We start from the raw sequence: 27,587 nt of genomic DNA, 5'->3' as shown, positions 1-27,587 counted from the left end.
AGCCGACCACACTCTGGAGGTGAGGTCCCCATTCATTGCAGAGCCTGGTGGTTTCAGGAAAAAGGGAAAGAGGAGGGAGTGAGGAAGAGCAAGTTGGGTGATCGCAGAGCCCTTGAAGTGTTTAACACATCACAGCATCCTGCAGAAGCAACTAGGTGCTGTGAAGGTAAAGCAGCAAGTCACCACCAGAAGGGTGGCACTGCCGGAGCCTGCACCTGAGCTCCCCATGCTGCATTATCCTGCAAACAGTCAGTGCACGGTGAGTCTCCAGGTGTGCCAGCACAGCCAAATCTGTTACTGCTTTGCTTTTCTGTTTCAGCTGCCAGCCTCCATAACCAGCTCGGAGCAGCAGAGCTCCCTGGCCAGCCAGCACTGGTTGCCTCCCTCCCGCTTGTGGGTTCATTAGAGCACACAGCTCAGGGCGAGTAATGATCCTCTGCAGTCATTTCTGCTTTCAGCACCAGCCCACTCACTGAGCTGGGTTTCTCATCTGGCAGTAACGTGAACTGAGAACTGATCTCAGTTTGCTTTGCAAGCTTATAAACCTTTGCTTGGGGCCCGAGGTTTTCCAAAAACCTCATGCTCCATATCAGACCATAAGCCTGAATAAAGCTAACATCATCAAGAAACGCTATATGGCTTCTCTTAGTTCTCTGGCTCCTTCTTCAGCATACAGCTGTACCAAATCCCACTTCATCTAGAATCACAGACATTATTATAAATAGCCTATGCAAAAACCACTCGAGCACAAACAATTATTTTAAGCATTATTAAATCATTCCCTCCTCCCTCCCATAAAATTTTCCTGTTTGTTCTTAAGATTAGATCCCACAACCATGGTCCATGGAGAAGTTTTATGGGTGATTTACATATCCTAGAATCAATCCTTTTTAAGCACCCAGAATAAATGCTTATAATGAAGTGCTTGATGACAGACTCACATTGGGGTTAATGCAAATGAATAGTCCAAGACACCCCTCCCGGCCTCCATCATCAAATCTGTATGCTAAAATTGCTTTTGCATATGTACACAAACTGACCTTACTCATAAATCAGTCCTGGGGTAAGAGACACACATGAGAGTCAAAAAATAAAAAACAGAATGAAAAAAAACACAGCTCAGCTGTGCTAACAGCCCTTGGTACCTGGAGGGGGCTGACTACTGAAGCGCTCCCCATCAGCCACCCACTCGCAGCTGTGGTCCCAGGGCTTGACTTGAGTCCCCAGGTCCCTGCCAAAACAGCATGCTCTGACTCATCTCCATCCAGGCCAGCCTGCAGCCCCAGCACTTCCTTTGGTGCTCGCCAGATGACAGGGTGAATAATGAGGAGGGTGGTGGTGCTTATGGGCTGTGGAAGTGGCTGCTGCAATTATGAGTTTACTGTGATGGTCATGAGAGGGGAGCACAACCCCACTGCAGCCAGCTGCTGACAGTGCGATGCTAGGGACCGTGATGAACTGGGTTTTAATTGTTTTAAATACAGACAGAAGCAGAGGCAATGACTGCATGCTTCTTTGGTAACGGTGGGGAGAGATAACAGCCAAAAAGTGGCACACAAACAAACAAACAAAAAACACAACAGTACCAACAAAAGCAGGCAGAAGAAAGAAAAAAAAGCACGCTTAATGACTTTGATCCTCATAAACTTCCTCCATCTACCCATATGAAGTCTGACAGGGAAATAAAATCAGTTTCTCCTTTTCCACTAAAATCATCTGTGTCTTCTCAATCACTCCTTAAATGGAGGGAAAATTTGTGCCTGTTGCCATGTCTAATGGCTGCTGGAAGCCACCAGAGAGCTCGTGAAATACACCGACAGCCCTGGATGGGAGTACCATGCCATATTGCTTGGAGACTAGCCACCAGGTAATGGCACAACAAAACGACTTGGAAGAGTCTCAGGAAAAAGTATTTTTACAGTAAGGAGAAATTAGGATAAAACCTGCGAGCCACATTTTCTTTTATAGATATACACATGTACACACACCCATCTATTCAGGGGTATTCTCTCGCAGTTTCTTATTTTGGATGAAAGCAGCTGTTCTTTGATGCCTTGGTCACCATTGATTTGCCTGCACAAAGGTTTAAAATCAAAAAGCACATCAAGGCTCTGCAGCTGGGAACACAACCAGGAGTAAATGGAAGGAGCAGAGAAGTTGAAATCCATCAGGCAAATTGCCAGCCTAATGCCTGCTGGACAAATGCTGCTCCCCCGATGTTTGCATTCGCGAATCCTGTTACCTTGCGTGAGTGGCTGGAGTATTTGTTACAGAGAGAAAGGAAACTGTAATGGAACTAAAAGGGGGAAAACATGAATTATGGATGCTTAGTACTGAGCATTAAAGGGTGAAACAGCAGCATCTGAGAAGCAGCAACAGACTGGAGAAAAAGTAAGTAGTTTAGTGCTTTTTTTTTTCTTTTTTTTTTTTTTTCCAGCGATTCCCTGGGTCCCATGGTGCCCTCAATCCTCTCTTGCATGCAGCTCTCTCCTTGCCATTCTCTTTCCTACATCTGCAGTAAAACAGAGATGGGGCCATCATTTTGTAGGACCAATGTACTTTATATCAAGGGTCTGATTTAGGCTTAACTGATGCTTTGGTTTCAGCATAGCTATGCTGTTGCAATAGATGATTCATAAACCCTGGTCTGCATGTACTCCCAAAGCACGAGTGCAAAAACAGAAAGTTGCAAGAGCAAACTTCTTCCTGGCTCTCTGGAAGGCAGTAAGACATGCTTGCACAATGACCCAAACCACAACCAGCAGCAGAAAGCACGAATGCCCACATGTAACAGAATCATGGACTGCTTGAGGTGGGAAGGGACTTCTGGAGGCCAACAGGCCCAATGCCCCTGGCTCAGGCAGGGCCGCCTGGAGCATGTTGCCCATGACCATGTCTACGTGGCTTTTGAAGATGGCCAAAGAGGAGACTCCACAACCTCTCTGGGCAGCCTGTGCCAGTGCTCTGTCACCTGCACATTAAAGAAGTGCTTCCTGATGTTTACACAGAAGCTTCCGGAAGTTTAAGATGGAAAATGAGACTTGCAAGTCTTCTTTACCTCCTCTAGGGAATGCCCATTCCAAGCTCTCTCTGAAGGGACAAAATCTGTGCTGCCACGGGCATTTCTTATGTCAGTAAGAGAGCAGGTCCTGCCTTACAGGGAGGGGAAGAGGCTCCAGATCCATTAGCACCAAGGCAGAATGGCTGGATCATGATCCAAGCTACAGAAGTAGAGCTTGTGCACCCAGAGGTCTGTCTATTTCCAGTGATAACAAATTGTTGGCAGAAAATACATTACTACGCCTTGTAGTATAGTGTGCTGTTACAATAAAGGTGAGATTCACCACAAAATTAAGAGGGGAGCTGATCAAAAATCCTGAGTTCTCTGTGACTTTAAAGATAATAATGTCCATAGTAATATCATTCTTTTCTTGTCCATCTATCCAGAAAAGGTATCTTCTGAATTGTGAGACACTGATGCTCAACAAAAATTATAGGCTTCTCTGTTGTAGAGGGGATTAAGACCAGCAGGGAAGATCTTATTTACCTTATCCTCCAGATAAAGGATTACATCTCAGACATTATTCTTTCCTTTTCTGGAAAAGGGGGAATGAGACTGGACATCATCAATTCATTTCCACTTGCGTAAAATCTCTCTTTCTGAAGATTCCCTCAAACTTTTAAACCTGCGGAAGTTACAGAAGGAGCATCCTTTTGGGTGCACGCAGCAGACGTGTGGACAGAAGTACTCTACTTTCATTATGTTCACACATTTGCTATCCTACCTCAACTCAGAGTGTGGAGTACTGAACACATGAGCCCAGAGCTAACTGCACTTTCCAGAAACTCTTTGTTTGCTAAGTTAGAGGCCATCCTACAGACTTTTCTTCTGCTGCCATCTTATTTTTTCCTATTCTTCCCCAACTCTTTCTCCGCAAGCTGGTGCAATGCCAGGATAGTGGTAGCAGTAATAAAAGTAAGCGTTATGGAAGGTTTCCAAAGTCCTTGGAAGAGATGTTGGTTATTAAGGGCTGAGATACATTGCACTTGATTAAACAGAACCAAACCTGATTCCTGAGACGCAAAGGTTAATTAGACAAATGGCTCAAAAGGATCAATCTGTTCTAACTCATTACTTGTTGATTTTTTTTTAATTCTAAAAGAGAGTTTAAAATAGACTAGGCAGTTGAAAACAACCCCCAAACTCCCAAAAACATGAGATCAAACCATGGAAGGCCTCAGACTGCCAGTAACTCAGTGATTATAGAGTAGTAGCCTAGTGAATAAAGAGCAAGCAAATCAAATACATATATTAAATTATACTGAACACAGCAATCTTGTCACCATGTATCTTCTAGCAGGGACCAGGTGCAGACACTGGCAATGCAGATTAACTTCCAAAATCATTCAAAACTCAGGGTGGGCAATCCAGGAGGCTTCTCTGTCACCACTTCCACCTACTCCTTCACGCATTACTCCTGTGCCAAGGACTTGACTACACGATAATTCAGGCAGCACAAGGGAATACTACTGCAAGTCAGAAAAACAATCTGATGACAGTCATATTTACTCATGAAAAATACACACGTTATTTCAACTCCTCTGTGTCAACTTGCTTCTGGCGAACAGTAAACCAAAAAAAGTTGCCCATATTAAGAAAAGGGAGAGTGTGGCTTTTAGTTTCATTTGTATTGTGGTAAAATGTATTCTCCCTCTTCCATATTGCATTTCTCACTATATTTAGCTAGGAATAATAATGTCTCCCTTCAAAGTGGTTTGCCTTATATCCAGTCGTTTTGATACTACAGAAAATGCTTTGTACAATGTTCACAGTTTTAGGATTATTACTATTTTTAAAAAACTTTTCAAAGCAAGTCTGTTTCCTTGTAACTCTGCAGGAAGACACAGGCTTACAAAGAGTGTTGTGTTTGTGGCAACATTGATTTCTTCTGAGTCATTAAAACTGGACATGGGCAAATTACTTAACTTGCACTGAATTATTCAAATCTGTCCAACAAGGGAGGAGACCAAGATTTAAAACAAAAATTAGAAGCTCATAAAATCAGAGGTGACTTAGAGCTTCCAAATATAGGCATTATATTATGGTGTAAGTGGTGTCTGGCATTTGGCTCTTTTTCTGGATCTTCTGAATCATTCCCTGCTTGGGTAGGGCCTCTTCGTTCCAGAAACAGCACCTTTTCCAATCTAATCTCACCTTACTGCAGCAGTGGAAAAACTGACTAGTCCTTAATTAAACCAAACTGGCCTCTTTGGGAGAGGGCATAACAATATGCTATCGTTCTGCCACGAAGAACAAAGCTACCAATAAAATGTGGGGGGCTTGGGATGCAAAGCAATTAACAGGGACTCTATTTGAAGAATTTACCTTTGTGTCTCTGCAAAAGGGAGTTAAACCTGGGAAGCAATAAAATGTGTTTTGAAAGAATTTGCCTTCCTTACTCCAGAAGGTATGTGAAACATATGCTATCAACCTCTTATGTTAAAGTTTCTATTGCCTCCTTATTCACTCTCTGAAACTTAAGGCAATATTACCTTCTCATACGTGCATATGTATGCCCATTTAAAGACCTTACAAAGGCACCCACTGGAAGCCAGATCATCTTGTTAAATGGAGGCCCCAGAACAACGTATGGTTGGTGGTACGTGACCCAGAATCAGCTGGTGGTATCCGAGTGCCTGTAAAGTTTAGCATGGCCTTACACAAAGAGTATTGAAGCTTCCTGGCTGAATCTGAATATAGAACTTCAAAGTCTTTTGTAATACGCTCTTAACAAAGACATTGACCCTAAAAAAGTTGGCTCCTACTTTTAAGAGGCTGGCAGAGCTCCACAACAATCGTGCATTTCATATGAGTATTTTATTCAGAATACTTTACACCAAACTAGAATTGGTTAAGCGGTGGAAAGGCTGAACACCAGGGATTAAAACAGGAGCACGTACGCAGGAGGTGCTCAGAGAAATGCCATGAAGTTGCTGAGGAGAGGCACTGTGATGAGGGGAAAGAAGCACTAGAGAAATCAAGAGCAATGCTTCAGTCGAGTGTATTTTCCTCTACAGCTTTTTCATGAGCAGTTTCTGTTGTCTTACAAATTCAAAGACATTTCCAGAGAAGGGATAAAATATAGTGTGTCATTACAGCAGGTAGAGAATAAAGCAGAAAATGCATTAGCAGACAGACTGTATGTCTTAAGGATTTCCCACTGTATGGCTAAAAGCCCAATGGACTTTATAGTGTGGAGCTCAGGGAGCTCACAACATGACTTCGATGCTACAGTGCCCTGCAAGAGCATGAGGCAGGCCTCCAGCACCCACAGACTTTCCTCAACCCCTGTATTTTTTTCACCATCCTTCCAAAAATCTGCATACTGCACCAGAAGCCATTTTGGCTTCTTCAGTGATATTAAGGAAATGAACAGTAAGGCACGGGAATTAGCAATCATAAAGTGTTTGCTTAAGCGGTCAGGAGGTACTCTAAAAATATACATACACATATGCAGGCATATACATGCCTCAAGATCATCGTGGCAGTTTACTAACACCAGCATCAAAACCAGACATTTAAAGCAAGAAAGAAGCACAAATACAAATGGAAGTATTTCTCAGTCTCAGATAACTCCATTCCTTCTGTTTCCAGCACAGTCACCACCCGCGGGCCTGACCAGTAAGGTCTCATCCACAACCTGTATCGGGTACGATTAAGACAAATAACTGCGAATCTACCAGGTCTCCTGACAGAATAACACTCCTGCATTCTTGCCCTGGTGAAAGGCTCTGGTGCAGGCCTAGCCTAACAATATAAAGTTTCCACTTCAATGGAGCTCAGCGTGTCAGTCAGCACATCTATCTCTGGCACAACAAACACGGATGGTGGCAGGATCGACTGCTGACAACTGGGTTGTTCTTCTTATAGCATCTATACCATATGGTGGAAAAAGGGACGCGATAGACAAGACTTCCTCAAAACTGTTGTTTGGCTAGCCCACTTTCCTTAAAAAACAAAACAAAACAAAACAAAAAAATTTGTACCCAAGATTTGAAGGCATACGAACAGGCATGCATCCTCCTAAAACTGAGGTCAACTGCACATTCCGAAATGTGAAGTAAAGAAATTAGAAACTGTCAAAAGAAGCAGGCAGAGGGAGCAAAGGCAAAAAAAAAAAAAAAAAAAAAAAGTTTCCCATACCAGCAAAGACAGAAAGACAGCACTCCTCTGTTTTGCAGGCACCCAAGCCTTTGACATCCAGACACGCCATTGAAGACAACTAAATTAGACAACTCACAACTGGAGTTGGTATCAAATCATCCTGAGTTTTGCTTCCACAGAAGCTACACACTAAGGTCACCAGAAAAGCTAAGGCTGTTGTAGTCAGAAAATAACCATCAGATGATGCTGAGGTTACATCTGCAAGAGCCCACAGAAAGCACAAATGAGATAAGAAAACCAACTGCCACAAAAAGGTGAGAAGCTAAAAGCCAAGAATTAATTACAAAAGTATCCTACCAGCTTCATCTACAACATAGCATGATACTGCAGCGAAGTGGAGAAAGGAGCCTATGGGGCATTGGGAGTGTCATTTATAATGTTTACCCAAATGGCAATCCAGTCGGGCTTTCTATCAGTCCGGTTATTTTCCCTGTAACGATGGCTCTGAAGAGCGACAGGGGCTCCACGAGGCTCAAGCCTCAGGTTAGCCAAAAGCCACAGCCTCACATAGCCTTTGCCCCGAGTATCAGAGTAATGCAGAAAGGTTTTAACCCCCCAGGGGATGCATCACATATCTGTAACTCTAACCCTGGCGAGAATGTAATCCTTCCTCTGCTCTCAAAGTCAGGCAAATGGCTGACTCAGTACTCTCCCAGACAACTGCTTTCTTCCACGAAGCATCTGCTCGGTTTGCTGGCAGGATTTTCCAGCAGAGCTATACTAAGCAGAAGGGACAGACCACTCAACACTCAAAAAGAAAGCACACAACAAATGTATAGCAGAGCATGTTACGGCCTATTTCACAGAGTACTACCATTCACTTTTCCCTACTGCATCCTAGAAAATTCCTGGAAACTGTGTGTAGTGCAGAGAAGAATCTTCCATCAACCAAATCCTGAATTTCTGTCTCCAGTAGTACCACAAACACAGAAACATTGGTCAGAAGGGGCCATCTGAGGCAGCAAGCCCCTCAAAGTCACTACTATCACGAGGAACTGTCCTGAGGTCAGCTGTGGCCTCACCCAGTTGAGTCTTGAGAACCTCCAAAAATCATAGAATCATAGAATCATAGAATATCCTGAGTTGGAAGGGACCCTTAAGGATCATCAAGTCCAACTCTTGATACCGCACAGGTCTACCCAAAAGTTCAGACCATGTGACTAAGTGCACAGTCCAATCTCTTCTTAAATTCAGACAGGCTCGGTGCAGTGACCACTTCCCTGGGGAGCCTGTTCCAGTGTGCAACCACCCTCTCTGTGAAGAACCCCCTCCTGATGTCGAGCCTAAATTTCCCCTGCCTCAGCTTAACCCCGTTCCCGCGGGTCCTGTCACTGGTGTTAATGTAAATGTGAGTAAATGTGAGTAAATGTGAGTAAATGTGAGTAAATGTGAGTAAATGTGAGACACTACGGCCTTGAGATAACCTCTTCCAGTGTTGCACCAGTTTCTGAGTGAGGAAGCCAACCGCCCGCTTGTAATAAAGCAAGGGACTATTTCACCCACAGTGCTGGGATATGGGTTTCTTGTTGAGCTTCATAAGGCTTCTGTTGGCCCAGTCATGTTTCTCCAGGATCTTCTGGATTGAAGGGTTACCATCTGCCACTGTAGCCACTCCCCTGAACTACACACTGTTATACAGCATAAAAATGTATTACTCATTATAAAGGACAATTACCCTGCGTAGTAAATACATAGTACAATAACAGTCTTTAGTGACATAGGAATAGCTTTATCTGACTAGACAGATGAGTCAAGTAATATACTTTTTCCCCCTGACAATGACCAGTCTCTTCAAAGGACGTTGAGACACACAGTAAAGAAGCCAAGCAGCTTTTCCACTTCCCCCTGCCCCATCCCCATCCCACATAACGGGATGTCACCGCTGTCCATATACCCTTCTCATCTGTTGGCTCCCAAGCTTCCTGGTCAGTGAGCTGCTGTTCAGACTGAAGTTGCTCTCCATGGAAGATTTCCCACGTGAAACTTTTCACTGGCAAATGCTACAGAGGGGATGTGTCACCCACCAGGAAACCACAGTCACGTCACACCCGAGGAACAAGGGGGTTGCCTAAGCATTTATTTCAGCTTCTCCTGAGCTCCTGAGCAGTAACGCATTTTCTGGCATGGACTTATTAATGTGCCATATTAAGAATTCCCTTGAAGCAAGCACAGCTGAAAGTTTTTCCCTTATTCTAATATGCACGTAGGAAATAGCACAGTTGAGTAACTTTACATTCACTTATCACGGCAATCTTTTTTGTTCTAGTATCTCATGACTTTGAGACCAGCATGAACCTCATCAGTGGAAGAGCCTCATTAAAATGACCTGAAAAAAAAATATGACCTGAAAGTAAAATGTAAAGTTGATCTCATGGAGGGTATCATTGAAAGTGTTAAGTTGTGGAATATTTATATGTGGAATAACAAGTTTCAAATTAGGAGTGTCATATGGGTACCTAACCAGCTTATGTTGCTAGCATTAATGGGTGCTGTCACAAAAGCGGATTAACCATCCTTCAGTCAACGACTGCATAAAAGGCGTGTACAATGGGACATGTAGTAACTGCTTTCCTGGAGTTGAAGACTGTGCATGGGAGCAAGGCAGCTCATGGTTTCTTCTTGGTCAACACAGTGGTGGTTCTCCACCACAGCTCAGACAGACTGTCATCAATCTGGGGACCTTGTGAGGATAGAACAGCTATGAAACCAGGACCACATGTAGTTTTTAGTACAATTTATGCTAGCTCAAGGGCATCAGTCATGACCTCCCCACTTTTTTTTAAGACAAATACAATTGCTGTATTTGTCACAGCAATAAAAAAAGCTTAACACACCGCAGTGTCAGTCTCCAAGCGATCCAATCTGATAAGCTATCGCACCGTGCAAGGAAATGGGTGGTGTGGCCAGGCCTTGACGGAGTACAGCAGAGCCACTTAGCAACACAACACAACCTCTCAGCACTGCCAGGCATCCCATTCCCCACTCTAGGATCACGTCTGCCCTCCTGGAAGAGCCACATGGCACAGCCCTGACCCCCCAAAAGGAGCATCAGCACATGCTGGACCAGGCACCGAAGAACATAATGTGGCAGACCTGTCCCCAGGTCCCTTCCCTGCCACCGAGCAGCTTTCCTGACAGGGTGTTTTCAAGTTGGAGCCTTTACACGCTGCGACCTGTGCATCTCCATGTGGTTCACCAAGGTGGCAAGCAGCACGGCCCCCAGCACGTATGGCTGGGTGGCCAGAGCACAGTCTGACTTTCTCTTGAAACTGCAGATAAAATGGGTTAAGCAGTCACCACTCCCAATCAGTAAGCCACGTTCAGCAGCTGTTTAAGTGAAGCCAATTTACTTCACAGACAGGCAGCTCCCAGATTAACCTGGATCAGCACTGGGCACTGAGAAAGAGGAACAAACAGCTACAGGGAGGATCTCAGAAACACATGTTTCTTAAGCAATGCTGAGAATATGCCTGAAGCTGCAGAGAAGTGAAGACACTTGTCCAATATCACATCAGAGAAGAGACGGAGATGGGACAGATCCAGAGAGGCTACAAACCCAAGCCATCCCCTTCTCCTTTTAGACCACTTCAATTTTTAATGTTTTGTTTAGACATTTCACAGCATATGAAAGTATATACATTATGTAAGTGCTAATTATATAGTGCAAATGACTCCTACTTCAGATTTAAGGGAAGCTTTAATGCAATATCCATTACTTCAGCATTTACTCTTTACTACTTGGGTCATTGGTTTGATTTTTTAATAGCCTCTGTGTTCCCCTACCCGCCCCCCCCCTTTTTTTTTTAATTTGGACAAATATTTCCTAGCTATAACTCTGGCTACAATTTCGGGCAAATGCTGGTTTGTAAGGAGTTTTTAAGGTGGAGGAATCAGGGGATGTCAAATGAACAGAAACCTAATGCATCTTTGGCACTACTCAAAAATGGGGCACGTGAAACTCAAAACTTAAAACTACATGAGACATAGAGCTAAACTTAAGTTTCCTGTGAAGACCTAGCCATTGCTGGTAGTTACTTTTCAGAATAAGTCTAGCAGAACCAGGTTCATTTCATTGGACAGGTTTGGCTGACATTCAGCACATGGTTGACCAGTGCTAGGTTAGAAGCACGGGAAAGCACTAGCAAAAACCATGGTCTCCCTCTCAGAAAGGCTCAGGCAGGCAGCAGCAGTTTTAGGCTGCCTCTTTCTTAAAGTGTGTCAAATAAATCCCCAAACACTGAACAGCTACAGCTTAGTCTTAAAAGGTCATGCACTATTTAAAAATAAAAAAAAAAAAAAATTAAAAACAGGATAAAATAAAACCCAAAGCAGAGCACCTAAGGAATCACACAGGCTGGGAGGACTGCAATCAACATTCATTTCATTAGGCAGCTATGGAGAAACATGGACACCTACGAACTGCCATTGGGGCTCAAATTCATACAGCATGCTTTCTCCGTACATAAGCAGGGCACAGCCACATAAACAGCTACTACAAAAATCTGTAAAAATGACCACTGCATGAATTACAGAGGACTATGCCTATGGGGGAATTTGCTCTCACCGGCTGGTTTGTGGGTGGTTTAAGCTCTAAAGCAAGGAGCACTTGTCATATCTGCTTCACCAGGTGTGTAACAAGGGACAATAGTTGTGACTGTGCTGGCAGCTCTGTCACTAAAGGTTTTCTTCTAGAGCAGACACAAGTGAACTTCAAAGCAAAACCCCAAATCCTAATTTTGAAAGGCTGAGGTGTTGTTTTTCTGTTTGTTTTTAAAAATAAAATAAAATAAAGCCTCTCAGAGGGCCACAAAAAGAAGACTTTGCTGCACACATGATTCTTGCCATCTTCTGTGCCTCGCTCACGCTGCATATCACAAATGCTTCAGGTGCTTTGGATCCAGACTGCTGTGAACCCTGAGCAGAGTGAACTCACTGAACTGAAGTAACCCCCTGCCGGCAAGGATCCAGCCAGACATCTTTGGGGTTACTAGGATTCATGTTCAAAGAAGAGAAATGCTGTCTCTCTAATAAAAATAAAAATTGCCAAAGGCACGTCTCAGCATTCGGTCGGATATTATGTGGTTGGGATTGCATTGCCACAGGATTTAATAAGAGGAAGTTCTCTTATCTCCCTTGGTTAGGCAGAAAAAAGAACCCCACCAACAAAAAACATGTCTTTTCAGCTTTAAAGAGAAAAGAGAAAAGCAGCTGTCATCACACAACCTCTGTATTAGTGGAAGTACGAGAGGAAAATAAAGTGCCTGGCATTACACAAGTCTTAGCAGTGTAAGAAAGGTTAATAGAGTTTATTGGACTTCTAATAGGGATAATTATAGCATTTCTGCACAGCCCGTATGCATCAAAAAGGTAATTTCATTTGTTTTCCTATTTATTCTTCCATGACTAAATTCAAGGCTTTCTACCTCCAAAATCATTTTCATTCATGAGCCAATTACCAATTCCCTTCACCATTTACTTTGACAAAACAAAGAATTTTTATGCAGCTGTGTAGCATATATAAAGGTACAGAAGATTCAAGACACAGCTACACGTTAATTTCTCCAACGGTATGTCTTTTGTTTTAGTCTTGGTGGCCAGAACATCCAAAGAGAAGGAAAACCTCCATGCCTTATTCTGCTGTTAGAGAGTCCACGGAGTAGCATTTTGTGGGGGTGCTGTCTCCATGCCAGGCTGGCTGCTCTTCGAGCAAAGTGCCAGCAGGGCTTGGGACTTGGTGGTGGCTGGAATGTCCTGACATGGACCAAGTGCAACGGCTAACGTTGTGACAGGAGGAGGAGGAAGGAGATGGCAGGCCCAAGGGGATGGTCCTTAGAGGATATGGCAACAACTCTGTCATACAACAGACCTGGCTGTGGCTCCTTGGATGTTCGCTGTCTTTCAATAGTTTAAACAAAAAAAAAAATTATTCAAATGTTAACTCTGCTATGGTCTATGTACGTGAAATAATAATAAAAAAAAATCATCCCTTCCCCTGTGCCTTGAACCCCAGTACTCGGGGAAAGACCAGCCAAGTCACCAAGCCTGAAGGGGAAGAAGAAGAAGAAAAAAAAAAAAAAGGAAAAAATGCAAAAATGTCATCATTCAGGAGTACTTCACTGAAGGAAAAAGCTGAGGACAAGATTGCAATTCGGCATCTCACTCTGAATAAGGTCATCTTGAATTGACACCATCCTCTGGGAAAGGAGCTCAGGAAAATGAGCATGTAGTGACACAGGAAGAAGAAGGCTATGTGAAAGAAGGCTACAAAGAGAAAAGACAGTCATCATCCGTTCCTCTTTCAGGAAGACAAGAGGAGATGACAATGCACGTAACAGCTCAAGATGCAATCACACAGAAAAATGTTAAGAACAGCTTTCCCAGAAAAGCAAAGTGTAAGAAGGGAGCCGAAAGGAGCATTTCAAACTTTCCTTTTGCTGTTCGAAGAAGAGCAAGAATACGTCAGGCACAAACTTTACTCTTAGCTCTGAAGCACGGTTTAACAGTTGAGATGGACAGATAAAGCAGTGCTTGGAAAACTAGGATGGGTTATCACAGGAGCACATCCTCAACACGGGTGCTTCCCTTTCCCCTACAGAGGGCTGGGGACACATTCCTCTTTCCCACAGCCCCAAAGAGCAGTGGAAGAATCACAGAACGGCTCGGGTTGGAAGGGACCTTAAGGATCATCTAACTCCAACCCCCCGCCATAGGCAGGGATGCCACCCACTAGATCAGGTTGGCCAAGGCCCCATCCAGCCTGGCCTTGAACACCTCCAGGGATGGGGCATCCACAGCTTCTCTGGGCAACCTGTCCCAGTGCCACACCACCCTCACAGCAAAGGATTTCTTCCTAATGTCTGATCTAAATCTACCCTCTTTCAGCTTAAAATCCCCTTTAGATAGGACTCCTCATCCTATCACTGCCTATGGCTACATCCTGCCTTCCCAATGGCTGAAGAAGGGCAGAGCCTGTGGGCCGAGCAGGCAAACAGCCACCAGCAACTGCTCGCCTCCTGCCTAGCAAAGAAACCTGGACTATTTGGGTTCAGCTGCAGGTTTATGAAAGGCAAAGGCTGCTCTCCTGGTGTGTACACAGCACTGGCGGACTTCTTCCTTGCTCCCAAAGCAGTCAGATGAACCTGCGTTGACTCACCACACAGCGAGGGAGGCAGAGCTGGGGTGTCAGCCTCCTGCGATGAGTAAGCAGGGATGATGGGCACACAGGCAGTGTGAAGAGGAGTTTGGTAACCTCATGGGGTGAGCCAATGCTCGGCTGGGATCAGCCCCCTGTCAGGAAAACACTGCAGTGAAGAGTTGGTCAACACTGCTGCCAACAAACTCAATGCCAGCTCAGCCCTGAGGAAACCTCTCACGTGGCATGCAACCCACCTGCAGGGGTGTCTGGCTTTGGCTTCCCTCTCTCCCCACCCCCATCCCAAAACACAGCAGTGTTCAAAAGGCAGTTTCAAGAAGGGGAACACCCATTTGTCTACAGGATGTGAAAGGCAAAAGGGATGTGGGTTAACTGGAGGGGGTGCAGCAGCACGCCTCTGTCTGCCAGGGCCTTGCAGCCGAGTCAGCACACACGCCAGACAGCCCAGGGCAGACGGCTCCTGCGTCGGCTTCACTGGATGTGGGACCTGGCTGTGAAACATCCTGCCCCCTTCCAGCCTTCTCTGAGCAGACAGCAGCTCTTTCCCTTCCACCAGGCGTAGCTGCAAGAGGTTTCTTTCAGTCTCTGGATCACAACTGGCCACACAGTTGGTAGATGTAGCTCCAATTAATCCTGTTATTATTTCTATTTTTATGGGCTATCTTCATGGTTTTTGAACTTTCAGAACTGGCAATGACTGAAGGTTAGGGCCCAGTCCTGTACAGGTGACTTCTATATCTGTATGCCATCGATTTAGGGTGGAGCTGGCTGGTATTCATGATTAAAACTGTTCACAGGTTCCAGTAATTCGGAGGAGACACCCTGACAAACTGCTGAACTGTGTGTGTGAGCTCCTCCATCACACCTCTGTGCACCTCAGACCACATCCCACTCCACATCCCACTCCAGCTTCCTCTCTCCTCACATCAAGTCCTTTAGCACAGCACATGCCCACACATAATAAATAATAATAAATTTGTAATATTTATAAATTTACAATATTTATAATAATATCTATAATTTATAATAATAAATAATAATAAATAAATGGCACATGCCCACACATAATAAATAATATCAGAAGGTGAATGAAAGGGAACAGAAGTACAGCCTGGTGTACTGGAAGAAGCTCTGACACTGAAGGCAGGAAAAGGGGAAATAACCTAACTGGGATAGATTTGCTTTTCATCCTTTATCTGCTTTGTCTCCTTAGGCTCTCAAATGCTTCAAGAACTGTACAAAATCTTCTGGAGCAGCAACTTTCACTCCTGATACCAGTCAGGTTAATCTCAATGCCACCTGAGATCAATAATACAACTATCACAACATCATGGGATTATAAATAATGTAATCCAAGCTTCCAAGGCTATATTTCTGTGCTAAAAGATGCCCTTGTAAAGACATGCACATATAGAAATATATTTTTTGCCCAGCATTTTGTTTTCTCATTGTACTCGGGTTTGGGAAGAAAAAAGGCTGGTTCAGTAGAAAGTCCTCCCCTCCCTGTTCTATTAACCTGCTTTTATTTCCCCTGGCTACCTGCACACAAAGAAATAGCAAACCAGCAGCAAATCCTCCAAATGACTGCAAGCAGGGTCAAGAGAGAAGCACTGTTTCTTCGTGCTGAAAACCAGAAGGCCCACGGTGCCAAAAGTTTGTGCTTCTTGATGGTCGGCCAGCGAGCAGAGACATTGAGCCCTGCCCAGAGGCAGCCCTGGTAGCTAAGCATCACTTGGAGAAATCCATGGAGCCAACCACTCGTACCACCATCACGCCATACAACTGCCCTCTGCCTTGGCTCATCGGTAATTCAGGGTTACGTTATTCCCATGAACTGCTGCTTGTGTTTCTGCACAGAAAGCAAACAAGAGAACATGCTATCCTCCATAAATACCATATTCTGCAAGGAGGAGGGGATTAGGGGGAAACAATGGTGGAGTGTCTTCAGCAAGCTGGAAGCAGTCCCAGCTTCAAACTTCACAATGACACACAGGAAGAAGTTCTGAAAGCTTCCCAGTCAAAGAGTACCCCTGCGTGCCAGGCTTGGGGATGTCTGGACATAAGAATGGCCTTTAAAGCATAAGGACACAAGAGCACTGCACACAGACAGTGCCTGTGAATGCAGAGAACAGTGGCTCAAGCTCAGCTTTTTTTTTTTCTTCCTCTCCTTTTCTTCTCTCTGGCATTCAGAGTTAATTGTGTTGTCCAGCTTCTTAACCTTATTTAGGTCAGAGGCTTCAATACAAAACAGACTTAGAAACACAAACCTTCTGTGGGAATGAGAAAGCCTGCTTGGCCAGAAGAGGAGCTCCCCAGATATTAAAACTGAAGTACCAATCATACTTCAGAAAGCGATGATGGGAAGATATAGTGCTTCATGAACTGGGTTGGGCTCAGCCCAGCAGTGCAAAATCATACCTCATGCAGCTTTACACAGGCTCCCCACGTTATGGAGAGAGCTCCAAGGCCAGTAAAGTAGCCCTTAGCACGCTACGTGCATGACGTGAATCGGAGTCGTGTCGATGCCTACCAATATGTTCCCTGGGGTTTCACCCTGATGTTCTGCCAGCTGCTGCGACTTCATGCCTTCCTCCACCCCGGTGTGCTGCAGTACACTTTCTTCTCCAGCCTGAACAGGTGATAACCCCCAAAAAACGGTGAGGAAGTGGCAAAGGAGGTAACATAAGGCACCCCTAGTGAGCATAAGTGAGAACATCGCACTCTGAGCCCTGGTGACTGTTTTCCTGGATCGATATTGGGCTTAAAGTAATATAAACAGGGCTCTGGTGTTTTTTCCTCAATGGTACTTATGCACCTGCTGGTCTACAAAGTACATGAAGTGGAAATTACAGCCCTTTTACAACACTATTCTCATTCCCATTTCTTGATTATTCTGAGGATAAACTAATCATTGCTCCACAGAAAGCATTTCAGGTTATTTGAAGAGGTGTGATTTATACTGGTTTTGTTAACGTGACTGCCTCCTAAAGTTATGCAATAAAATCAACCTATAAAAACAACCAAACTCATGATTTAACACCTATAGGCAATAACACAGTACTAAAATATCGAGACTGCCACTCAGCACACTCATAAGACAAAGCGACAGTATTGAAAAGGGGATGTTAAAATAGGGTGTCAGTGAAACGCGCAAGTGTTTGATGGGCTGCAGCAGACAGGAGGGTGGAAACAGGGAATAAGGAAACTGTATGCAGACGTGTCATTAAGCAGCATTTTACAAGTTCAATTTGTTTCCCTGCTGGAGTTCAGGTGGCACTAAATGGAGGAAAGGTTCAACAATTCTCCTTTAGCATCAATTATTTTTGCAGTGGGAGAACTCCACATGCCCATGCTTCCCAAGCTGCCTGTGATGGTGCATGGCCAAGCATCGCCCTTCGTCCTCGCACCATAACAAGGCAGAGCAGCCTGCCACAGGAGGAGGGAAGCAACTGGGTTTGCTGAACAAGGAGTCCCAGGTCTACGAGTCTCAGTGATTTCTACCAGTCCCAAGTTACCACCTGGGAGGTACAACTTGAACCAAACACCAGCGGTAATGAAAATGGCAGCAACAACCTCTGTGCTTTCTTGGGACAGTGGATTCAAGCTATTGCAAGACCTTTGTTCCCAGGTACTGTGAAATTGCCTTGAAGTAAATATAGTCTGCAAAGTTTATGGACAACATTTGATCAAGTCTTTAGGATACAATGACCCTTGGAAGATCTCAAAATTAGGGAAAAAAATCCCTGGGGAAAACAAAAAACCAACAGCAGAATAACAATGTAGACACTTGTCAAGTCTCCTGCAGAAAAGTTTTCAGATCATGCTTAGGTTCCCAATGGAAAACACACTTATATACCAACTAGGACAGTACTTGCACTTAGCGCTGCTCTGGCTATAAACTCCAAACAATACCCTAAAATGCACCATTAAGTATTTTTAAAGCCAGGCCATAAGGAGTTTTGTATGGACAACTTCAGACATATTCCTACAAATACCAGGATTTAGCCAAATCAAGCCATATCTACACACTGAAGATGAATGACACCACCATGACAGAGCTGATATTCCTTCAGTACTTTCTATTTCTAAGAGACATGCTTAATAGCACTCTGTTTTGAAGAACTGCTAGACAAAAAGATCTTTCTGATACAAATTCATCAGTCCTTCCTCCCAGAGTTGATGTCTCTAGGCACTATCTTTAGTAAGACAAGATGCATATGAAACACCAATTGTGAAGTGTCACTGCAGCTTGGCAAAACCAGAAAGGCTCAACTGAAGGCAGCTAAATAGTTCTGGGTGGTTGTGCTGCTCAGCTCCGAACGTACATACAAATTCCTTTTAGGCAATCACTCTTGCAAGTTAAAAATAATTCCATGTCCAACATGTCTGGAAGTTAAAAGTCCCATCTGAGGAAGTTTAATCCCATCTGAGGAACAGAAATCAAAAACATAACTACTTTCTTCCTTCAAAGCAACGGTACAGGAGCCTCCTCTGTTTGTCAGAATTTGCAACACCCTCCAAAATAAAGGCCACATTTTAGGCAGGTTTTGCCTAAAACTTGAAATATCTTAAAAGACACTGATTTTCAAACTCCCTGCCAAGAGGCTTCAGAAGAGGAGAAAGAAATACTGCAGTACATCTTGGAACAGAAGATAGTGTTAGAATGATTTTGAGGAAATATAAAGAATGATCAAAGGAAACCGAGTTCTTGGCCTCGCAACCAGGTGGGAGATAACACAATTCAAGCCTAGTGGCTTGAAAACAAAGGCTTGATCAAAACATATTTGGGCTAACTGGAAGCACTAAAGGTGTGGCAAGACAATTTAAAAGCCAAGTGAAGCCAGCAAAAAGGCTTTAGTTCAGTAGGACTGGAGAGAGGATGAAGGAGGGGGGCACATTCAGGTTAGAAGCGCAAGTGTGAGGGTCAGATCAAAGATACAGGCAGTTTCCTTTCAACTTGAGAATCAATGGACAGATTACTGTATATCTTCTTACTTTCACTTGCGTTTTGCCTAAACTGGTGCACAGATGTGCACTTCAGAGCTCACAAAATCAGCTTTACTCCAAGCGGAAAAAAAAAAGTCAAAATGGGACTGGAAGCTCCTTGCAGCAGAAGGTGAAGTGAGACAAACCACAGCAAAGTCCTAGTGCTCTCGGTTTAAAAAAGAAATGGGAAATATCACATGCTTTGATAGGGCTTTTGCTTGTGCAGTACGACCTTTATCTATAGGTAGTTTTTCCAGCATGTTTATGGCCAACAGCTCTGTGTAGAAGTTGCACAAATATCTATTAAATCCATGAGCTGTTGACTGAGGACTGTTCAGCCTCAGAACCTCTATATTGTCCCTTAAGCCACGATTTTCTTTTCTGTGTTAATATTTCCAACACAGAAATTGGAAGTGATTAAGAGCAAGAAATTTAGATTTTTTTAATTATTTTTTGGTAACCAAAGGACAATCTTTTTCAACAGATCCCTGTGAGATATGTTGGAAGCAACCCCCAAATTTCCACTAGCTGGATTCTTGCCTCAGGTACAACTCCAGCCCCCAGTTTTTGGGTTCAAACCTCCCTCATCCCGTTCTGCTGCAGAAAACGGAGGTGTGATGCCATCCTGCTCATTGCTCAACACCATGTTTTCCTTAGGGAGGCCAGTGCAGAGGACAGTTGGCAGTGCTCGTAGTTCGGTCTGCATCGATTATGAACCGGGAATGTAAACACAGGGAGAGATAAGGGAAGGAGTAGTACAAAGGAACAGCAGGAAGATATGGATAGACAGAAAGCCCCAAACTGCACTACTGTTGCTGCCAAAATCATAGCTAAACTCCAGCTGGCCCGTATAAAGGTTGCAAAGCCCAGTCAGGTGCTGCGGCAGCATTTTCCTGTTCTCCAATGACATTTATTTTCACTCTTAATTCAACAGCAGCTGTGACGTTTTATAAGCGGTGGGGATCTTGGGCCGGTGCAGCAGACTTCCTCTTCCACGTGGCGTGGTGCTGGCGTGTGCCTTACCAATGCCACTCATGCACACCACAAGAGGAGAACAACTCAGACGCATCACTAAGGTGGCCCTTGTGCTGGTGGACCCCATCCCTGCCTGCAGTGGATGAGCCACTTCTGCTTACACCAGCTGAAGATGGCGTTACCACCGGAAAAATCACTACCTTGTTTATGAGGCAAGCGGTTCTGAATCAGATGGTAGGGGTTGTTCCCAGCTAAAGATATCCCCCCTGTAGGGATTCACACTTTTCCACATTTCTGTCTGCTTACAAGGAGAAAGGAGGAACAAGGCAGTCACTTTATGCATTGTGACCATGGAACTTCCTTCATATGCATTAAAAAGCAACAGATCTGAATATTTTGCAGTTAATTTTTCAGCACCAAATTAGAATCGCTTCTGGCACAGCGTTCTGTGATTCAGTGGCATTAAGCTAGAGATGAACTTGGTCTTATTTGCTTAAAGATAACACACAAAGAGACCAAACAGGAGCCCTAAATTAGCATCTGCTGTGTATGCACCAGCAGGCCACTTCCAGTTGAGCAGAAAGCTGGCTAACATTTACACCAGCCAAACCTCAGAGAGGTCATTGACCTGTAAGTGCCATGAGAAACACTGGAGAAAAGGCCATCGGAGCGGGACAGCACACGCTCGTTGTGACCACAAGCGCACAATGGACAGACCAGCAAGGGAGAAGTGGAAAAAACTCGGCTATAAATAAAAAGGAGCCGAAGGAGAACTCCCAAAACAAAAGCAACAGCGTCTTTGCGCTGTATCCAGGAGAGGTTCATGCTCTTTTCCCCTTGTTAGGCGAAAAAAGGGCACATCATTTTTTGCATGACTAACAGCGTATTGCAAGCACAAGGGATTTAGGGCAGGAAGCCTGCCACCACACCACAAAGCAAAATCCTTGTTGATCAATTAGCTGTTCGCTAACCCATTAAAAATTAGCTCAGATGTGAGCAATTTGGACAGCTGCTGTAGCTAAATCCATACAGCAGCTAGACAACTTCACCTGAAACACTTAAAAGAAAAGGAAAAGGTAAGCTGAAGGAAACTTCCCAATTCCTTCTCTTCCTCCTCATCCATATAAATCTAAGGCATGAATTGCTCCCAGGAGTAGCTTTGTCTGGTGGGGCTTACTCCAAAAAGAGTAGGGGGGCATTATTGCACTGCCTCACAGTCCCACACGGACATGGGGCAGACAGACAGCCCGCAGAGCACCAAGATGCCCTCATGAACCAGATGTGAGTATGCCAGCATTAGCTAGAGGAACCCAAACCTGCTCCACATGAGCTGGTTGGGATGCTGCAAACAGCCCAGCTGTCTCACAACCCAGCTCCCAGGGGGAGAGAGCCATGGAAAGAAAAAAGGTTAATTAGCTCGGCTGGAGCACTGGAAAAATGCAGCACAATGCCTGGTCTGAAACTCACCTGAATTGTTCAGAATAAAGCTGGGTGTCTCCAAACAGCCCTGCGTTGTCCCGTGTAGACAGTCACTGCAATGAATCAACAAGCCCTGGAGCGTGGTCCATGCAGAAATGCAGTACTTGAGTAGGGGGAAAATAATAACTCAACATATAGGTCACTGGGGACTGCCTGCTGGACTCATCCCGCCGCAGACAGAGCGTGTTTAATAACCACAGTATTCCTGGCCAACACTAGCATCTATGACAATATGATCTCAAATGTACTTTTCCATATGAATTATTTTTTCTTATTATTTATGCGCTGCTCAACTTCTGGAACATCTGCCCACGCAGGGGGCATAATCAGGGTAACCATTTTTCTCCAGTAACCTCTTAATTACCAGCCTCTATTAATTTTACCAGCAGCACTGAAAATAACAGTGCAGGGCTGAAGCCTGGCTCCTGCCTTTATAACCTCCCCAGCATGAGGATGGAAACGAGGTCAGCAGGGCTGATCTTCCCAGCTGCTCTAAAATACTTGTCGTGCTTGAAAGCGGCACCCGACTAGACCAAGGAGTGGACGTGCTGCCCACACGAGGGGAGGGAGGCGAAGACAAGCCCTGGACAGAGGGAAAGCACATCCTCACCTCTGGCACGGGAGAGGAGCTGCTCGGGAGGTCTCACCTGCACCTTGCCAAAGCTTTTGAGTGCTCAGACACTCCTTTGCCAGCAGCATTATTCTCCAGTGAATCAGAGCCTGCTTTGAATCCTAGCTGGCAAAGTCCCCCCCTTGTAAAAAAAAATTAAAATGAAAAAAAAATCTGGAAATGAGGAAGTAATTGTGTTCCTATTTTTAACCACCGTTATTAATAACATGCCACAGTTCTTGTCTCCATTGCCCCACCATATAATAGCATTGAGAAATTACTGCAGCCTGTTGTAATTATTTCGTGAGGCCACTGTGCCTCCATATGTCAGCTTACACCTGCACTGCTACAAAGAACAAAGCCGTTTAAAAATAAGTTATATGCACGCTATAATCTGTGTCCTATCAACTTCTCTCTGCTCATCTGGCCAAGCCTGGAAATTGTTATTTGGGCAGGGCTCCCAGTGACTTCAGGGAATGCTAATTACAGGCTGGAGCAGCAGGGCTCTCCTACCAATGCAACGGCAACAGCCACACTGAGCCGAGCTCCGGCAGCAAGAAGGGTGCAGCTGAATCTGTAAATCCAGCCTTTACGAAACGTCCCTGCTTAGCACAGCTGGAGATCACAGCATTAGCAGCGAGCCAGGCCAGCACCTGGCTGCAGAGACAGTGTTTTCCCCTAGTTAAGCATGGCTGACTGAGTTTCCACTTCCATGATGTCAAGAATTTGGGGTATTCAATTCCCATGTTCGTAGCCCCTTGGCTTGGCTTGCCCCCATCCTTTCCTGGTTAGGACAGCAGCACCAGCATCTTTTGCCTTCAGGAGTGCTCCTGTTGCTCTTCTTAAACTGCAGCTAAAAGACTACTGCTCCCAGGGCTGTACTGTGAGCTCCAAAACCGCAGAAGAATCACAGAGCGTTAAAGATTTCTTCTTACAGGATGCAGCTCTACGCGTAGATACCTACTCTGCTTTCTATACTTGGGCAGCATAACTTTTCTGAGAAGCCGAGCAGGATGAGGTTATAGCCTTGTGGTCCCTGAAGCAGGCAATAAAATATTGGTTACTAACTTCACCTACCTATTACCACGAGTTGACTGATCCGTTCGATATTTGCTGTGTAGGATACAGCAAATCCTGCACAATCTGCAGAAGTAATTTGGCAGCTCCGATTTACCAGAATACCTGCAATCTGCAACTTGAATCCAGTGACGTGAAACAAACATGTAGAATAGCCCTGAAGGCGTGGATTGAAACTATGCAGACATTAAGTGCTGCCAGATGTATCAAGTCCACACGTTGGAAATTTTATACATATATAACAAATGCTTTCCTCGCTGATCCGTTCCATTTCAGTCAGGCTTTGTGGTACAAACAGCAGTGGCAGGGTAAGATTAGAACAAAAGTCAGGGGAAAATAGGTTTTATTTTCCATGGATAAGCTGACCTTTGACTACACCGCTCCTCCAGAGGCATTCTCATCTTTAAGGGTGGCACACAGGTAAAAATGGCTGGTTAGGGACAGTTGCTCAGATGTTCAAGGAATACACTCAGTTACACACGAAAGTAAGCCAGATGCCCCGATCACCCTTTAAAAGAGAAAGTCCCTGCAAAGGTCACAAGGTTGGAGGACAAGAAAAAAAAACAACAATAACAACAAAACCCGCACAAACCCAATGGTTCTTCTGCCACCCCGATTTTTGTCCTCAGAGGTATCATAAGATGCAATTTAATGGCTTGACATGCATCTCTACTTGTAGCATTCATAAAGAAACCTCTTTGCAAAGCACCCCTAGAAGATACCATCTAAAAAACCCCTTTATTCTCAAGTTTTTTCCTGAAGTCGCAGAAGGCAGGATTTCCTACACATTACATAAGGAGGGGAGGGTGCATTTGTTCTTTCTCAGTTTAAGACTTATTAGCACAGTCGAGTTACTTGAGCCAGGCCTCTTTCCTGCTCTTTTATTGCAGGGGAATTATTCTTGGCAGGGCCCCAGCACAGCATTAGTCCGACGGAGAAAAACCAAACAGACACAGAAAGAGACGCAGAGCAGAAACACCTCAGGGCTCTGCCGGGTTGCCGAGAGTAGCGGTGACAGGAGAGAAATGACAAATGCAGCCTGGTGCCAAGCCTCCGAAGCATGCAAGAGCTACTGCTACTACTACTAGACACTGCCTGTGTGGGGGATATGTTCCCTTTCCATCATTCTGCTGGGAAACACGACCACGAACCAGCAGGCAGGTGTTGGAGGTCCACCACCTCATCCTTCCTAAACAAGGCACCCAGCACGAGAAATAAACAATTGCCTCCCATAATCATTGCACCATCCCTCAGTCCAGGCTCAGAGATGTGACATGAAAACAAAAACCTCACCCTTCTGAACACAGAGGAGCGATGGACAAGCATCTCTCCACCTCCTTTTGCTCTGAAGACGATGAGAGGATGCTCTTGGGGTGACTGCTCACCTGGGCACTGAGCTGGAGGACTGCCTCCTCGCAAGAAAAGCTGCCTCCCCAGCCCTGCCACGCCATGCACTGTGCCTGTCCCACAGGCAGGTTTCACACTGCAGAAGCAGCCACTTTCTCCTCGTCCTTGGTCCCTGTGGGCTCTCCCAGGCTATCCTCTCAGCTCGTTTGGGAAGAGGTGTTGAACCCAAGCATTACAAGGGGAATGCCTGTCTGCCCGCTGCCTCTTGGGAGGCAGATTGGGGCCGAGCTTCACCTTCCTGCAGCAAGAGCCCCGACACAGGTCTCTGAGCAAAGGAAAGTGAGGGACAGCATACCAAATTCTTACCTTAGAGACTTCTCCACTGCCATCAGACCCAGCTGAAGACAGCTAACGGGTCACAATGCTGGGGGAAAAGGGGCTGGTGTGTTGGAAAAGGTAACAGACATGAACCAACAGAGAAACCATGCCAAGATGAGAGAGAAATCACAGCGAAGTACAAGCCTTACAATAGCACCTGTGTTTGTTGCTCTACAGCAGTTTGTGCAACAGGTGTTAAGGCTTTATTACACACACGTTTTTGCATCAGGAAGGGCTAACTGCGCCAACAAGCTGAGCTTAGCAAGCAGCAGAGGGAAAGACCAACCTGACCCGCTTGACACCTGGAAGGAGCCGGAGCCATGGTCCATGGAATGTGAGCCCCAACCCTAGTGCCTCATCATCTTCCCACCACATGCTTTTTTAAAATTAATATTATTTATTTTTCGAGAGAGTGAGGGTTCTGGCTTTCAGACTGTCAATTTCCATTTACTCAATTGCAAAGTGTCATTACAAGGAAAAAAAAAAGATATCTTCAAAAAGTTACCGCTCGGTATTGTGAAGTACAACTTCCACCAGTTGGAAAGCCTCCCCCACAAAACGTGCTGGGGAACATGCACAGCTAATTGCTGCCCTCAGCTACAAGCAAACTTTCAAGCAAGCAATTAAACTAGAAGATGCATCCCTAGGGTGCTCTGTGTATCAGTTGGCACTACATGCACCTGTATCATGCTTCTTGCTGCAGTCACGCAGCACATCCCAGCCAGAGAGAGCAGTCACGGGGTACCACAGCAGTCATGAGCTCAGTTTATGGCCAGGAGGGACAGGTTTCATGCAGGTATGGATGAAGAGTGGAAAGTGTTTCCTTCCCTCGGGTAGGGGACAACCCTCGTGTTCTTCTGTTGACCTTGGTCAGAGGAAACATCTCCACTGGGGCTGCAAATCCTCTCCATGAAGAAGCTCGGTGCATTTGATCTGAACTTGCCATGCCAAACTAATGCTACATGTTTTTTTTGAGGTGCAAATAAACTGTTGATGACTTCTCCCCAGCCTCTAGAGCAGATGGCAGCTGGAAGAGGCGACCTGCAGCCTGCAAGGAATGCCAGCTCTGTCCTGCCTTAAACAAATCCCACGTTTGCTGTACCACGTCTGCAAGAAATGCCACAGGTTTGGGCAAATTCACCCACGTTTGATACTTTAATCCAATTAAGGGTCATGCTCGCCTCCACGTTCACCATGTTAATCGCTTCTAAAATTACTCTCTAGTCCTCTGAATGAAAATACCTCATTCCTCCACTCCAAACACAGTCATAAACATAGATCCTTGTAATATAAGAAAGAGACTGAGGACCTTGCTGTATTTCTCTATTTTCGTACCGCAGTGGTGGATTTCAGAATAGCTTAACAGTAGCAGTCATACTCACTTATTTGGAATACATTCCTTTTGCTGCTATTCTTAAGAAATTTAGCACTTTGGGGAGTGTGTGGAGCATATTTTCCCTCCTTCAGCAGATTACTCTGTGTGAAGTTTGACCTTTTCTTGCCTTTTTTTTTTCCTTAAATAAAATAAAAACAAATGAAGGCATTGTCCTCTTCCCTTCCTGAAACACTGCTTTCCCAGTGCAAAGGCTGCCCAGGGCTTGAAGAAAGCCTCATCTTCTGGCCTCACCTGGAAATGAGCAGCAATTTCACCCCTTGCTAACGCCTGAAAGAACAAGCCCAAGGGGTCTCAAAGCTATTTGAGGTGAACCAGACAGGAGGGAAAAAAAAGCCACAAATAAGAAAGAAGCACTAAAACCAGCTTTTCAACTGGCGTGAAAGTCCCCAGACAGAGATCTCCAGCCCAGATTAAGATTCTTTGCTGCTCCTTTATGTTTTTAGAACAGTCTTCTTGACATGCTCTACATTTATCCTGGATTTAGAAAGCTATGGGAGGCAGGCTGTCACACATTCTGCCACAAAGCAACCCTCCAGTCCCCGAGACCACACAGGACCGCACGGTACGAGCACGCAGCAGCATGCTTATTTACATGCAGATGGCGGTGCACTAAGTGCATTAGCAAGGCTGCCAGGCAGATGCTCCCACAAGCTAAGCTGTCAGGCTAAATAGCCTTCAGATCCACCAAAAAAAGCTTTGCTGCTCAAGTTTCCAGCTAGGACCAAGCATGGGCCATCCGCTGAGCTCCTTAAGCACACACCTTCCGCACCACACTTATTTTGGTAGGCTGAAGCACTGGTAAGCCCTGTGCAACGTTGTTTTTTTGACTGAAGAAGCAAAAGATTAGTTTCTCCTGCTGATTATCAACAGAAGTTGATTCACCTGGGCAAAGATTAGTCTCCAAGTCATTTTTATCAGTTTCCAGGGTCCAGGAAGCTGGGGCAGGGAGGCAGACCATGGA

The 27,587-nt window shown here is 45.0% G+C and overlaps 1 protein-coding gene and 1 long non-coding RNA gene across 3 annotated transcripts in view; both read right to left on the bottom strand.

Moving 5' to 3' along the window:
- EEPD1 (endonuclease/exonuclease/phosphatase family domain containing 1) overlaps nt 1–27,587 on the bottom strand; it is a 109,970-nt gene that overhangs the window by 33,874 nt on the left and 48,509 nt on the right. The window lies entirely within an intron of this gene.
- Nucleotides 14,115–16,992, bottom strand: LOC308189609. The gene is made up of 2 exons (XR_013946467.1): nt 16,909–16,992; nt 14,115–16,227 (listed from the first exon to the last, which is right to left on the bottom strand). It is a non-coding gene; the product is annotated as an uncharacterized lncRNA (long non-coding RNA).

Source organism: Anser brachyrhynchus (genome assembly GCF_964034855.1).
Source record: "Anser brachyrhynchus genome assembly, chromosome: 2".
Taxonomy (NCBI): Eukaryota; Metazoa; Chordata; class Aves; order Anseriformes; family Anatidae; genus Anser; species Anser brachyrhynchus.
This window is presented reverse-complemented; position numbering and strand designations above follow the sequence as displayed.